The sequence below is a fragment of the Mustelus asterias genome, chromosome 9, assembly GCF_964213995.1.
Source record: "Mustelus asterias chromosome 9, sMusAst1.hap1.1, whole genome shotgun sequence".
Taxonomy (NCBI): Eukaryota; Metazoa; Chordata; class Chondrichthyes; order Carcharhiniformes; family Triakidae; genus Mustelus; species Mustelus asterias.
In genome coordinates this window covers 138,502,805-138,519,585 of record NC_135809.1, presented here as the reverse complement: position 1 = coordinate 138,519,585, position 16,781 = coordinate 138,502,805, and positions in this window count along the sequence as shown.

Sequence of the window (16,781 nt, the reverse complement as noted above, 5' to 3'; positions counted from 1 at the left end):
CGTGTACAGACTCAGAGTCCCCAACCGTTCCTCATATGACAAGCTCTTCATTCCAGGGATCATTGAAAGAAAGGAAGGAAACCAGGTGGGCCATCTGGCCTTGCCTAGGCAATGGAAACAACAATGGCAAAGCCTGTCCTGTCGACCCCATCTGGGTCGTGCCAGACAGTCAGACACATGAAAGAGAATGAAGAAATGAAGACAATGGAAGACAGTGGTCTTGTGGAAGAAAGCAGAATTTCTCAGGCTGCATGTCGACATGCAGCTTTTGAAACTACACCAAGAGGATACAGTGACAGTAACTGGATTCAGTGCCCGGCTGGCAGCTGCATCTGGGGATATGAGAGACTCAGCATCTTGGAAGGATTCCTGAGAAGGTAAATCTTTTCTTATGCCTATGGGCAGAATTTTACAGCCCCTCCCACCAGTGGGACATTCCAAATCCACCAAAGTCAATTGACCTTTAAGCAGCTGACACAGTCCAAGAATGTGTCAATTAAGTAGATTAGCCAGGGTAAATGCATGGGGTTAAGGGGATAGGATGGAGGGGAGGGCCTGGGTAAGCTGTTCTTTTGGAAAGTCAGTGCAGACTCGATGAGCCGAATGGTCTCTTTCTGCACTGTCGCGATATTTCTATTGCTCATCACATTTCCCACTCCTAACCCTGCCCCCACTGTGACTCTCTGTAAAATTTCACATCCTTTTCAACATAGAATCATCGAAGCCAGGAGCAGGAGGAGGCCATTCGGCCCTTCAAGCCTGCTCCACCATTCACTACAATCGTGGCTGATCATCAAATTCAATATCCTTATCCCCCCGTCCCCCATATCCCTTGATCCCTTGAGCCCCAAGAGCTATATCTAATTTCTTCTTGAAATCAGACAACGTTTTGGCCTCAACTACATTCTGTGGTAGTGAATTCCACACATTCACCACCCTCTGGGTGAAGAAATTTCTCCTCACCTCAGTTCTAAAGACAGAGTACAGGAATGAGATAGAGAATCTGGTGAACTGGTGCAGCAACAATAATCTCTCCCTCAATGTCAACAAAGTGAAGATTGTCATCGACTTCAGAAAGCGTAAAGGAGAACATGCCCCTGTCTACATCAACCAGGATGAAGTAGAAAGGGTTGAGAGCTTCAAGGTTTTAGGTGTTCAGATCACCAACAACCTGTCCTGGTCCCCCCATGCTGACACTATAATTAAGAAAGCCCACTAACGCCTCTACTTTCTCAGAAGGCTAAGGAAATTTGGCATGTCAGCTATGACTCTCATCAACTTTTACAGATGCACCATAGAAAGCATTCTTTCTGGTTGTATCACAGCTTGGTATGGTTCCTGCTCTGCCCAAGACCGCAAGGAACTACAAAAGGTCGTGAATGTAGCCCAATCCATCACGTAAACCAGCCTCCCATCCATTGACTCTGTCTACACTTCCCGCTGTCTCGGCAAAACAGCCAGCATAATTAAGGACACCACGCACCCCGGACATTCTCTCTTCCACCTTCTTCCTTTGGGAAAAAGATACAAAAGTCTGAGGTCACGTACCGACCGACTCAAGAACAGCTTCTTCCCTGCTGCCAACAGACTTTTGAATGGACCTACCTTGCATTAAATTGATCTTTCTCCACCTTAGCTATGACTGTAACACTACATTCTGCACTCTCTCATTTCCTTCTCTATGAATGGTATGCTTTGTCTGTATAGTGCGCAAGAAACAATACTTTTCACTATATCCCAATACATGTGACAATAATAAATCAAATCATCAATCCATGCTAATATACTACCTCCAACACCATGGGCTCTACTCTCATTAAGTAGTTTTTTGTGCGGCACCTTATTAACCACTTTTTGGAAATCCATTATAAGGGATCAGATCAGAAACTGCAAGGTTTATTATGAAATTAGACTAGACCCTAACCTTTTTTTTATTTTGACATTAGTGTGAGTGTAAGGTGTTTCACTTCAGGTGTGATTCTATTGATCCACCAGGAAGTGTTTATCAAAACATACTTTATTTAACAATGATTTAATTATAACAAATGAATTAGCGCAACATTTACCAATTGAAGCACTTAAACCTGACAATTCTTAACTGCTAACCTATCTCTAATAGTTCCAGTTCAAGCAATAATCCTCTTCTAGACTTGAACTCCTCTTCCAAATCCGTTAGCAAACAGAAGGCTTCTGTGTTTTCACTTGTTAACAGTCCGAGAGCCTTTGGACACTTCTGGAGAGAGAAACAAGCCCTGACAGGCCCAAACAGCAGCCTCCAGAGAGAGGGAGAGAGATAGAGACAGCTCTTGCTTCTTTCAGAGTCATGCAGCAAGTAACTGGTTTTCCCTGCAAGCTTATCTCTGGCCATTCACATTGCCTCTGTCAATCAACCCAATTAAACCCTAGGGAGAAAAACCAAAAATAAACAAAACTGCATTAACTCAGATTAAAACAAATACCCCATTATCTAGAATCAATTACGAGTCTGCATTCTAAGCATATGAGCTGCCTCGTGCAGACAAATTGGCACCCGGTAAACAGCTGAATTTTAAACATGCCTTTCATAAGAAACATGATATAAATGCATTTCTTAAAAGCACAGATTTGTCGCACCAGAAATATTACATCTACTGGTTCCCCTTTATCTATCATGTTCTTTACTACCTCAAAGCATTTACCAGGCATGATTTGTCCTTCATGAAACCATGCTGACTCAGCTTGAGTACATTATGTATTTCTAAATGCTCTGTTGTTCCACCCTGTATAATAGACTCGAACATGTTCCTCACACTAAATCACTCATTTCTGTGTCAGTTATGTGCCTGGGCATCAACTGCTGATGCATGTTGCCATCAGAGAAGCGAAATGCAACATTTGAAACACAAAACATTTTGTTGAGAGACAGCAGAAGCACAGACCTTGAAATTAGTAGCAGCCCATCGGACCGAGGCCAGCGATGTTATCACACGGATCACAGCTGCAGGAAAACTATCCCGGCTGGGACAGTAAACACACAGCCATCTGCATGTACAATAAACAGCCCAACACATGAACTCAGCGTCCTTTACAAAGCACAAGGTTTTACTGACTCCTCCGAGGGAGTGTAAAGTGCTGAGAAATTTGCCAGGATTCAGGTTGATGACATTTTCAGAGAGCTGCCCTGAATTATTAAAAGCTACATTACAAATAATCATTGCAGAGAAAGTGAGGGACTGCAAAACCAAGAAACCTAGCCAAGAAATGAAGGAGGATAATGTCGGGCCATCAGGTCCGGGTTCTATTCTGAGGAAATAAGATTCCAAAGTCGGCATTGAGGAATTTCTCAATTTGCCGAATGGATTTACTGGAAATCTGTGGCGAGTACCAAGCTGACTGAGCTGAGAATTATCTTTTCAGTCTACAGACACAAAGAAATGTTTAGTTACAGGAATAACCTGGCTCTGATTATAGGAATAGCTTTATTATTATCATTCCAATACTATTTTACATAAATGCTAACCACCTGCTCCTTGTTATCCTTTCCGATTCATTCTCTCAGCTTCCTCGTTTCTCTATAATTCTCATGATTTTTGCTTTATTTTTATCGATCACTTGATTTGTTCAAAGAAACTCTGCAATTGATTTGTAACCAAACTCCAAATTCTGCCCATTGCCCTCTGATTGGCTGAGAGTGTGATGAGTGGGTTCTTTCTGGTTTTGGTTAGCCAATCACTACAGATGAATTGACATTGCTGCTTCAATGGTTGACCAGGTCAATCACCACCCCCCCCCGCCCCTCCTGCCACTCCTCCTGCCACCACCCCCACCCCTCACCCCTCCTCGCCCACTAATTGTCTCTCTCTCTCTATCTCTATCTCTCTCTCCCTTTTGCTTGTGTTGCTGGACAGGTGGTACTTGATGGGTGTCATTGTTCAGAAAGAGGGAGGTATGTGTGAGGGAGTGGAAAGGGTGAGTGTGGGAGAGGATGAGGTTTATATTCACACCATCAGCTGCCTGATCTTTCCTTTAGGAAGCAGGATAAATGTGAGCGGGGAGTTGGAAAGCAGCAGAAAGCAGGAAGATTCCATCAGCTTTGATGTTTTCAGCCTTGCCAGGTGTCACACACTAGGCGACATTTTATAGCCTCGCTCAACCCAAGACCGGAAAATTCCGCCCGAGGTCAATGGACCTTCCCATTGTCCACCCCTCGCTGCTCTGATTCCTGTGGAGAGCGGGGCGGTAAAATTCCGGTGAATTTGTCACAGCCAATCCCATGATGCAGAGAACCATCTCCTGTACTGGAGACACAGGTGTCCTTGTGCTCCAGAATCTCTGCCCCCCTTCCATTGCGCCCGACTGTCTGACCTCACCCACTGGGATTCTCCAGTCCCGCTGCAGTGAGCACAGATTTGTCTGAGTGCCAAATTCTCCATCCTCGCTGGGTGGGCGGTGGCGGTGGGTGTGACCGACAGGAGAATTCCAGCCATTGTGTCTGGCAAAAGAGAGGGCAGAATGTTGGCGAGGGTTTTGCACAATCTTTGGGTGATTTGTCTGCCACAGCTGATCAGCTGGGGGTATGTGGAGTGGTGGGTAAGAAGCTGGATAGCCAGGAGCTTTTTCCCAGGGTGGAAGAGTCAATTACTCGGGGGCACAGGTTTAAGGTGCGAGGGGCAAGGTTTAAAGGAGATGTATGAGGTAAGTCTTTTACACAGAGAGTGGTGGGTGCCTGGAACTCGCTGCCGGGGGAGGGAGTGGAAGCGGATATAGTAGTGACTTCTAAGCGGCGTCTGGACAAATACATGAATAGGATGGGAATAGAGGGATATGGTCCCCAGAAGGGTAGGGGGTTTTAGTTAAGTCGGGCAGCATGGTCGGTGCAGGCTTGGAAGGCCGAAGGGCCTGTTCCTGTGCTGTAATTTTCTTTGTTCTTCCAGTGTTGGCAAACATGTGAGGCTGGGCTGCAGTATCTGAATATTAGGAATTGTCCTATATTTCCTACTATTTCTTTTAAGTTTTGACAAATTTATGAAATAAAAATTGAATTTCCGCCACCCTCTGGGTGAAAATGTTTTCCTCAGATCCCCTTTAAACTACTTACTCCTCACCTTAAACCCACGCCCTCTGGTCTGAGACACGTCTGCCATGGGGAAGCTACAAGCTACCTGGCCCCCCGCTGAGTACGGTGGCAGCCAATGGCACAGGTCACATTTGAACCAACACGACAACCTGGTAAATGCTGCTAACCAGCCCTCCACCAGCTACCAGGTTATCATCACCACCAGGCAAACAAAAACAGTCGAGAGGGATAAGAATGAAAGTTATTGCAGTCTTTGTAATGATACTTTTTGATGAAAGTTAAGATTTATTTTACGATTGTTATGACTTGTGATAATAAAGTGTTTGTGTGAACAAGGGGATCCGTCATTTTCTCGAATGTGACTGAAAGGTTCCAGGGTTTATTTCACAAGTTAATTTTGGAATTACAGAAAGATAATTCCTTAATATTTCTTTTATGTTTTGACAAATTTATGAAATAAAAACAGAATCTGTAAAGAGCAATTGAACAGATGCTGTGAGAATCTGGACGGAGTGAGTTATTCGATATTGTGGACACGGGAAAATAACAAAACAAAGATTGTGTTTGTTCCACAGAGAATAAAGTGGTTTCATGCATCTCATCTGCCATTGACAAAAGTTTTAATTTCCGAAGGCAAATGGAATCTGGCCACTATAATATCCGCTCTGTTTAGAGATATGGTTTGTAGAAACTCGTATCTTCAATTCATTTTATCAGCATTGTTTCATTTCCTAATCTTGGTGATTTGCGAACAGAAACATATCTATCAATATGACTCCTCCATTCCTGAAGGTGCTTCACTGGTTGTAGGAATATGGATGAATTCATGCAGTGAAAATGATTAATTTTACATTTCTGTAGCTAGTACATACTCACTCTTTGGACTCTGATAGGTGCACCCCTCCATCAGTTTTTCCATCTGGATGGCCAATGTTTTTGTGAGATCGGGGGAGCTGATGGAACCCCACCCCTGCCTTTCACAGGTACACAGTAAGAGTTTTAACAACACCAGGTAAACCAATTTCACAGGTACAGCAGAGTCAATACGGAAGCGTCCTGCTATTTCTCTTGGTTCCATAACATTTCCGTATAGCTCAGAAACTTAAACCTGGAATTCACTGCAGGAATAACACTGGCAAAACGCGACATAAGTTACACCTTTCTGCTCCACAGTCTTCCAGTGGCAATTGTACCCCACAGCTTTCTGGAGAACTGATTACATTACATAGATGTGAGTGAGTATCATGGCGGGTCAGAATGGCAGGAGTAAATATCCCACACAGCTCCAACTGTGTCCCGTTCTGGAAATAATCCTTTTGGGAAATTGGTATTTTGGAGTATCTGAAAATTACCCCACATTAAATCAGTACACTTTCAAAAGGACACAGGGAATTCATTCTCACTTGTAAATATTTTATGTAACACCAAGTTAACTTTTATGTTACAGATTATTTTAACTGTTATCCACTGGGCCACCTTTCTGCTGATTTGATGTGATGCTCTTACTCAATAAAATCTACCTACTCACCAAGGTTTAGATTTTAACTCGAAATTCTTTACTGATTGACTGCAAAAGCAGTCTCCATGAAACGTGACCACTTGATATCCCTGCCAACAATTTAAATTCTCCATTCAGCGCCAGTGTTTAGTTACCATTCTAAAATTGTCAAAGATATCCAAACTGGACAAAGTAAAATAATGAATGCTGATAACATCACTTTCTATTGCTCCTGATACTGAGGGTATTCTTTTTCCATAGTCTCCAGATACATGATTCAAATCTTACCGACGTTATTCCCTATAAATTTTGGGTTGTTGATTTATATGGACAAGAGAAAATATTAAAGACATTTAGCCCAAAATGGAAGTGTTCTATGAACTGAACATGGAGACTGTGTTCAGTTTGATATTGCGCTCACAAAGACAGGATGAAGAGTCATCTTAGGAAACCATCTTGAATAAACACATGCAGTGTAGTGGAGAACATGCCCCCGTCTACACGTGGCTACCAGGTCTTCTGTTCTTTTATTTATTTTTTGTCTAACTGGCAGCAATGTAAACACTTATTTAAATGCAGCAAATGTGAGGTTGCCATTGGTTACAGCAGAGAAACATAGGTGTGATCATTATTTACTCAGCCTGTTCAACGTGGGGTTTTGTGGCACAGAGTAAGTGTCCTGTGTAAGTAAAGGCACTTCCCACTCAGGCTTCATTTCCTGGGATGTCCACATGGTACCAATGTTGTACATCACAGATATTTTCAGCAAATCAGATCTTTAATTGAAACTCTTACTATCCCAATGCTGCTGTCAGCCATCTTGATATTCTGGCAGCTCTTCCATCATCTGTTGATGGTGGATTAGTGACCTCCAGTGGTGGGCAATGTAGAGTAAAAGGTTAACATCAGAACAACCTGATGTTGATGTAATAATGATGCAATGTCACAGGAGCAACAGACAGAGATCTGGGGAAAGGAGAAGTCCAAATCAGGTCCAGTTACTGAGATGTATGCAGAACTGTAAATAAATAATGGTTTTAGGAACTGCAGCTTTCTTAGGGAAACTGTCAAATGCTAAAGAACCTCATTTAGACTCCGAACATAAAAGGCATCTACTCACAAATGAGAGGTTGACTGTTGCGAATTTCTGGGTTTGATGTTGTTTCCTGGGTCTGGGTCTGTTGTTAGATTGCTGAGATTTGGCAGTTTGTGGTTGTGGTTATGGGCTAATTGGAGGTTGGCTACTTTTCCTGCTCTGTATGACTCAAATTGTCATTGAATACAATCAGTCCACCATAGAATCATAGAATCCCTACAGTGCAGAAGGAGGCCATTTGGCCCATCAAGTCTGCACTGACCACAAACCTACCCAGGCCCTATCCTTAACCCCACTTATCTACCCTACAAATCCCCCTGACACTAAGGGTCAATTTAGCGTAACCAATCAACCTAACCCGCACATCTTTGGTGTGTGGGAGAAAACTGGAGCACCCGGAGGAAACCCACGCAGACACAGGGAGAACATGCAGGCTCCGCACAGACAGTGACCCAGAGCCAGAATCGAACCCAGGTCCCTGGCGCTGTGTGGCAGCAGTGCTAACCACTGTGCCATCATGCCGCCATGAGGGGGTGTGATCATTTAGGTGTAGTCAGGATACTTTCTCATGAGGTAAAAGGAGTAGTGCAATCAAATCCAGAGCTCCAAGAGTGATGGAAGTGTTTGGGAGTAAGATGAAGCAGAAACGGGTTGGTAATACAATTGAGAAGCAAGCTGTATCATAGAAATTTCAGATGGGAAGTGAATATGGAAATGAGAGAGGCAAAGAGTACAAGTAGAGACTGGCAGCAAATATAAAGGGGAGTGGGTGAGGGTCTGGCAGATGGAGTACAATGTTGGTAAATGTGAGGTCATCCATTTTGGTAGCAATAACAGCAAAATGGACTATTATTTAAATGGTAAAAAATTTCAGCATGCTGCTGTGCGGAGGGACCTGGGTGTCCTTGTGCAGGAATCTCGAGGAGTTGGTTTGCAGGTGCAGCAGGTAATTAAGAAGGCAAATGGAATTTTGTCCTTCATTGCTAGAGGGATGGAGTTTAAAAACAGGGAGGTTATGTTGCAGCTGTACAAGATGCTGGTCAGGCCACACCTGGAGTACTGTGTACAGTTTTGGTCTCCTTACTTGAGAAAGGATCTACTGGCACTGGAGGGGGTGCAGAGGAGATTCACTAGGATGATTCCGGAGTTGAGAGGGTTGGCTTATGAGGAGAGACTGAGTAGACTGGGGCTATACTCATTGGAATTCAGAAGAATGAGGGGAAATCTTATAGAAACATATAAGATTATGAAGGGAATAGGTAAGATAGAAGCAGGGAAGTTGTTTCCACTGGCAGGTGGTAGCCTCAAAATAAGGGGAAGCAGATTTAGGATTGAGTTGAGGAGGAACTTCTTCACACAAAGGGTTGTGAATCTGTGGAATTCCCCGCCCAGTGAAGCAGTTGAGGCTACCTCATTGAATGTTTTTAAGGCAAGGATAGATAAATGTTTGAACAGTAAAGGAATTAAGGGTTATGGTGAGCGGGCGGGTAAGTGGAGCTGAGTGCACAAAAAGTTCAGCCATGATCTTATTGAATGGCGGAACAGGCTCGAGGGGTCAGATGGCCTACTCCTGCTCCTAGTTCTTATGTTCTTATAGAACATAGAAAACTACAGCACAAAACAGGCCCTTCGGCCCCACAAGTTGTGCCAAACATATCCCTACCTTTTAGGCCTACCTATAACCCTCCATCCTATTAAGTCCCATGTACTCATCCAGGAATCTCTTGAAAGACCCGATTGAGTTTGCCTCCATCACCACTGACGGCAGCCGATTCCACTCGCCCACCACCCTCTGTGTGAAAACCTTCCCCCTAACATTTCCCCTGTACCTACCCCCCAGCACCTTAAACCTTTGTCCTCTCGTCGCAGCCATTTCCACCCTGGGAAAAAGCCTTTGAGAGTCCACCCGATCTATGCCTCTCAACATCTTATATACCTCTATTAGGTCTCCTCTCATCGTATGTCTCTCCAAGGAGAAAAGACCCAGCTCCCTCAGCCTATCCTCATATCCTTATGTTCTTATGAATCCAATAGTTTTCAAGAGGTATTTAAATAGCACAAGGGGAGTAAGAGGAATGGTGGGGTTGATTAAGGATCAAACATGGAATTTACACATGGAGATGTGTAAGAAAGAAATGCTTTCTATGGTACATCTGTAGGGGTTGGTGAGAGTCGTAGCTGACATGCCAAATTTCCTTAGTCTTCTGAGAAAGTCACACCGGGGGTTCTAAATACATACTGTGTGCCTGTCTTTACAGGGAAATAAGATGCTGCTGAAGTCATAGTGAGACTCTGGATGGGTCAAAAATTGATAAGGAGGATTTGATTTGATTTATTGATTTTCACATGTATTAGTATACAGTGAAAAGTATTGTTTCTTGCGCGCTATACAGACAAAACATACCGCTCATTGAGAAGGAAAGGAGAGAGTGCGGAATGTAGTATTACAGTCATAGCTAGGGTGTAGAGAAAGATCAACTTAATGCGAGGTAAGTCCATTCAAAAGTCTGACAGCAGCAGGGAAGAAGCTGTTCTTGAGTCGGTTGGTATATGACCTCAGACTTTTATATCTTTTTCCTGACGGAAGAAGGTGGAAGAGAGAATGTCCGAGGTCCGTGGGGTCATTAATTATGCTGGCTGCTTTTCCGAGACAGCGGGAAGTGTAGACAGTATCAATGGATGGGTGGCTGGTTTGAGTGATGGACTGGGCTTCATTCATGACCCTTTGTAGTTTCTTGCGGTCTTGGGCAGAGCAGGAGCCATACCAAGCTGTGATACAACCAGAAAGAATGCTTTCTATGGCGTGTCTGTAAACATTGGTGAGAGTCATAGCTGAAATGCCAAATTTCCTTAGTCTTCTGAGAAAGTAGAGGCGTTGGTGGGCTTTCTTAACTATAGTGTCGGTGTCGAGGGATCTGGACAGGTTGTCGGTGATCTGGACACCTAAAAACTTGAAGCTCTCGACCATTTCTATTTCATACCCATTGATGTAGACAGGGACATGCTGTCCACTACACTACCTGAAGTCGATGACAATCTCCTTCGTTTCATTGACATTGAGGGAGAGATTATTGTTGCCGCCCCAGTTCATTGGAGGTATTAGATTGTCTGGCTGTACTTAATGGTGATAAATCATCAAGACTGAATGGGATGTATGATAGAGTCATAGAGTCATAGAAGTTTACAGCATGGAAACAGGCCCTTCGGCCCAACTTGTCCGTGCCGCCCGTTTTTTTTGAAAACCTCAAAACTAATCCCAATTGCCCACATTTGGCCCATATCCCTCCATACACATCTTATCCATGTAACTATCTAAATGCTTTTTAAAAGATAAAATTGTACCCGCCTCTACTACTACCTCTGGCAGCTTGTTCCAGACACTCACCACACTCTGTATGAAAAAATTGCCCTTCTGGACACTTTTGTATCTCTCCCCTCTCACCTTAAACCTATGCCCTCTAGTTTTAGACTCCCCTACCTTTGGGAAAAGATATTGACTATCTACCTTGTCTATGCCCCTCACTATTTTATAGATCCCTATAAGGTCACCCCTCAGCCTCCTACGCTCCAGAGAAAAAAGTCCCAGTCTATTCAGCCTCTCCTTATAACTCAAGCCATCAAGTCCCGGTAGCATCTTAGTAAATCTTTTCTGCACGCTTTCTAGTTTAATAATATCCTTTCTATAATAGGGTGACCAGAATTGCACACAGTATTCCAAGTGTGGCCTTACAAATGTCTTGTACATCTTTAACAAGACGTCCCAACTCCTGTATTTAATGTTCTGACCGATGAAACCAAGCATGCCGAATGCCTTCTTCCCCACTCTGTCCACCTGTGACTCCACTTTCAAGGAGCTATGAACATGTACCCCTCGATCTCTTTGTTCTGTAACTCTCCCCAACGCTCTACCATTAACTGAGTAAGTCCTGCCCTGGTTTGATCTACCAAAATGCATCACCTCGCATTTGTCTAAATTAAACTCCATCTGCCATTCGTCAGCCCACTGGCCCAATTGATCAAGATCCCGCTGCAATTGGAGATAACCTTCCTCACTGTCCACCATGCCACCAACCTTGGTGTCATCTGCAAACTTACTAACCATGCCCCCTATATTCTCATCCAAATCATTAATATAAATGACAAATAACTGTGGGCCCAGCACAGATCCCTGATGCACACCACTGGTCACAGGCCTCCAGTTTGAAAAACAACTCTCTACAACCACCCTCTGACTTTTGTCAAGAAGCCAATTTTGTATCCATTTAGATACCTCACCCTGGATCCCTTGAGATTTAACTTTATGCAACAACCTATCATGCGGTACCTTGTTAAAGGCCTTGCTAAAGTCCATATAGACAACATCAACTGCACTTCCCTCATCTACCTTCTTGGTTACCCCTTCAAAAATTCAATTAAATTTGTGAGACATGATTTTCCACTCACAAAGCCATGCTGACTGTCCCTAATTCGTCCTTGCATCTCTAAATGCCTGTAGATCCTGTCTCTCAAAATACCTTCCAATCATTTACCCACCACAGATGTGAGGCTCACTGGCCTGTAGTTCCCAGGCTTTTCCCTGCAGCCCTTTTTAAACAAAGGCACAACATTTGCCACTCTCCAATCTTCAGGCACCTCATCCGTGACTATCGATGATTCAAATATCTCGGCTAGGGGACCCCCAATTTCCTCCCTAGCCTCCCACAACATCCTGGGATATACCTCATCAGGTCACGCAGATTTATCTACCCTGATGCGCTTTAAGACTTCCGGCACCTCCTTCTCTTTAACATGTACACTCCTCAAGACATCACTATTTATTTCCCCAATTTTCCTAACATCCATGCTTTTCTCAACAGTAAATACTGATGAGAAATATTCATTTAGGATCTCACCCATCTCTTGTGGATCCGCACATAGATTACCTTGTTGATCCTTAAGAGGCCCTACTCTCTCCCTTGTTACTCTTTTGCCCTTTATGTATTTGTAGAAGCTCTTTGGATTCTCCTTTGCCTTATCTGCCAAAACAATCTCGCGTCCCCTTATTGCTCTCCTGATTTCTCTCTTAACTCTACTCCTACACCCCCTATACTCTTCAAGAGATTCACTTGATCCCAGCTGTCTATGCACTTCATGTGCCTCTTTCTTCTTCTTGACCAGGGTCTCAATATCCCGAGTCATCCAGGGTTCCCAACTTCTGCCAGCCTTGCCCTTCACTCTAAGAGGAATGTGTTTACCCTGAACCCTGGTTAACTTTTGAAAGCGTGCCACTTACCAGACATCCCTTTTCCTTCCCACAGCCTCCCTCAATTAACTTTTAAAAGTTCCTGCCTGATACCATCAAAATTGGCCTTGCCCCAATTTAGAATTTTAACTTTTGGGACAGACCTAACATTTGCCATAGCTATCTTAAAACTAATAGAATTATGGTCACTGATCCCAATGTGATCCCTCACTAACACTTCTGTCACCTGCCCTTCCTTATTTCCCAAGAGGAGGTCAAGTTTTGCCCCCTCTCTAGTCGGGCCATCCACATACTGAATGAGAAATTCCTCCTGAATACACTCAACAAATTTCTCTCCATCCAACCCTCTAATATTATGGCTGTCCCAGTCAATGTTGGGAAAATTAAAATCTCCGACTATTACCACTCCATTTTTCTTGGAGCTATCTGTAATCTCCTTACATATTTGCTCCTCAATTTCCCGCTGACTATTTGGGGGCCTATAGTACACCCTATCAAAGTGATTTCCCCTTCTTATTTCTCAGTTCTACCCATTGACAGATACTGAGGGAAGCAGTGCTGAAAGCTGTGGAGTTACTGATCAGTCTCCAGTCCTCCTTAGACACAGGGCTGCTGCCAGAATACTGAATCATTGCAAAAGTTACAAGTTTATAAATAAGGCCAGCAACGGCAAGCCAATTGTTGACCTTGGTGGTGGGGAAGCTTTTACTAACAATAATTTGGGAAATTGAGCTAACTGGCACTTGGACAAGGATTAATGAAGGAAAGCCCACACAGATTTGGTAAAGGGAAATTGTGTTTAACCAATTTAACTTGAAGAGACAACTGAGGATGTAGATGACAGTAATACGGTGAATGCAGTGTATATGGACTTCAAAGATGAATGAAGTGCCACAAACAGACTTGCCACAAAGCTGAAGCTCAATGGAACAAAAGGGGCAGTAACACCATGGGCCCATGGACAGAGAGTTGATTGAATGGCAGCGACAGAGTTGTGGTGAACAGGTGGTGTTCAGGCTGGAGGAAGGTGTTCCCCAGGGGTCAGTATTAGCACAACTGATTTTCTCGATCTACAATGACGGTTGTGCAGGACACAATTTCAACATTTTCAGATGACTCGAAACTGGGAAGTGTTGTGAACTGTGAGGAGGCATTGGATTCATTCACCCTGCGGGCAACATGAGAGGCAAATCTGTGAGGATTGCTACAGGCACCGGGGGTGGTGGGAAGTGGGGGCAGGGGCGGGGGGGGGGGGGGGGGGGGGGGGGGTGGGGGGGGGGGGGTGCGTGCAGGGGAATGGGACGCTACCTCCCTGCCCATGTTGCTGACCTTCTTCCTCTTGAGGTGAATATTTTTTTCCCTGAGGATCACGAATCTTTGGAATTTTCTTCCTGTAAAGGCAGTGGAAGCAGAGTATATGAATATTTTTAAGGCAAAGGCGGATAGGTTCTTGGTAACAGGTGATAGGCTATCGGGGGTGGGTGGGATGCAGATTTGAGGTTACTATCAGACCAGCCATGATCTTATTAAAAGGCAGAGAGGCTTGATGGGCCAAATGGCACACTCCTGCTTCTTGTTCTTATGTTCATATGTACCACTGACCAGAAATTGAACTGGACCAGCTATATAAATACTGTGACTACGGGAACAGGCCAGAGGCTGGGAATTCTGCAAAGCGTAACTCGCTGCTTGACATGGCAAGCCTGCCTGTTCACCATCTATAAGGCACAAGTCAGGATATGATGGAATGCTCCCCACTTACCTGACAGCACTATGGGTGTACCTGTAACCACATGGACTGCAGCAGTTCAAGAAGGTGCCTTGACACCATCTTCTTAAGAGCAATTAGGGATGTGTAATAAAAATGTTGGCCTTGCCAGGATACTCACATTCCATTAAATAATAGAAAAAAGAACCACACTCAGTAACGTGCTTACTTCTATAATTAACTGATGTCTGCGTCTTTGCTATTCTGTCATTTATCTTTCAGGCAACTTGGTCACATGATCATTTACTGGAAGCCAGGTGGTTTTTTTTTTTAAACCCGAAGTAAGATCCCAGGGATATCCTTAAAGGGACCATGACTCCAAGACAAAATATAGATTTATTTTTTCCCAATATCACATAGGCCAACAGAGCAACAAATTTTCAAATGTTGGCCTTGCCAATGATGTTCACATTCCAGAAACAAAGATAAAAATGGTGGATAACCAGAGGGCAAAGATCTCAGATAATCGACAAAAGTACCTGAGACATCAGGATGTTTTTTAGGGTGTGAGTTTCTGCGATGCGGAATGGTTTGCCTGAAAAGGTGATGCGAGCAGTTTCCATAGATACTTTCCAAAGATACCTGGATACATGCTCAAAGGGAGATAATTACAGAGCTATGTGGAAAGAGTAGGGCAGAGGCAGAGCTCCTTCAGAGATGGACCCCTTTAACGCCTCATTCTTTGCAGTCTCATCCCTCATTCTATACACTGTCTGTCTCCTAATACAGTATTACTAATTGGACTGTTCCAGGTCCACACATCATTAGAATGTTGAATTTTGTATGGGTTTCATTCAGTTTCCATTTGCCACATTTATCCTCCTTAGCTTCAGGGATTCAAATGGTTTTGCATAATTGTTACTGGAAGCATGCGTCCAGTTAATTTCAATCACATTAGAATATTGTTTTCCTGGGTCTCAAAGAAATGTTCTACAAGCTACAAAACCATGAAATGATGGCTACATTAGTTACACTTGCTTGATCTCTAACAAGCCAGGATGTTCACTGAGCCATAGGATTCTCTGTGGTGTGTTATTTAAATTTAAATACCTGTGACATTTGGATAAAAGCTAGCACTTTTACACAATCCAAATGGGTTTTCGTTAAATGATAGTTCCTGCTAATTCAGTTCATTCCCAACTAAAGTTTTTAGCATGCTGCAACTCCTCCAAGGTAGTTTTAAATGTGGAAATGCGGTTATGTGGGAATCTCGAACAATTCCGAGCGTCCTTCTTCTGGAATATCGTTAACGTTAACAGACGTTATTAAAGAGCAGAAATCATCAATACCAAAATAAGATGCTCCCAGCAAATAGAACCAACAATAGAGGAAGAATAGAACTTCAAAACTTGAGTCAATCTCTTGCCTCAGGAAAGAAAAGATGGAGAGGTGAAGTGATAGAGTCCTTTGAGATAACTGAGAATGTTATTGTGCAGATGTTGAGATGTTTCCACTGCGACTGTGTTAGTTTGAAAAAGCTGAGTGTGATTGAGGTTGGTGCAGACTCGATGGGCCGAATGGCCTCCTGCACTATATGGATTCTATGATTCTGTGATTGAGGGTGGGAATCCGGGAACCATTCCAGCCCAAATCAACACAACAAACAAAGGTTCTGATGAAGGGTCATCTAGACTCTAAACGTTGGCCTTCTTCCTACTCCCCAGACACCAAGTGTCCAAGAAAGTTTCCTGAATCAATATATAGAGATCCTACTCGGGAGGGTCCAACACTGGACCTCCTCTTCGCAATCGAGGTGGGGCAAGTGACTGAAGTGTCAGTCGGGGAGCACTTTGGGTCCAGTGACCATAACACAGTTTTAAAATAGTTATGGAAAAAGATAGGATGGGTACACAGGTTAAGGTCCTAAACTGGAGCAGGGCCAATTTTGGGGGCATTAGGCAGGATCTAGCAGAGGTCGATTGGCTGAGCCTATTTGAAGGGAAAGTAATGACTAGCAAATGGGAAGCTTTTAAAAGTGTGATATCGAGAGTCCAGGGCAGTGTGTTCCTGTTGGGGCGAAGGGAAAGGCTGACAAGTTTACGGAACCCTGGCTGACGAGGGATATTGAGGCTCTGGTCAGGAAAAAGGAGGTAGAGTGGGTTTAGGCAATCAGGGACAAGT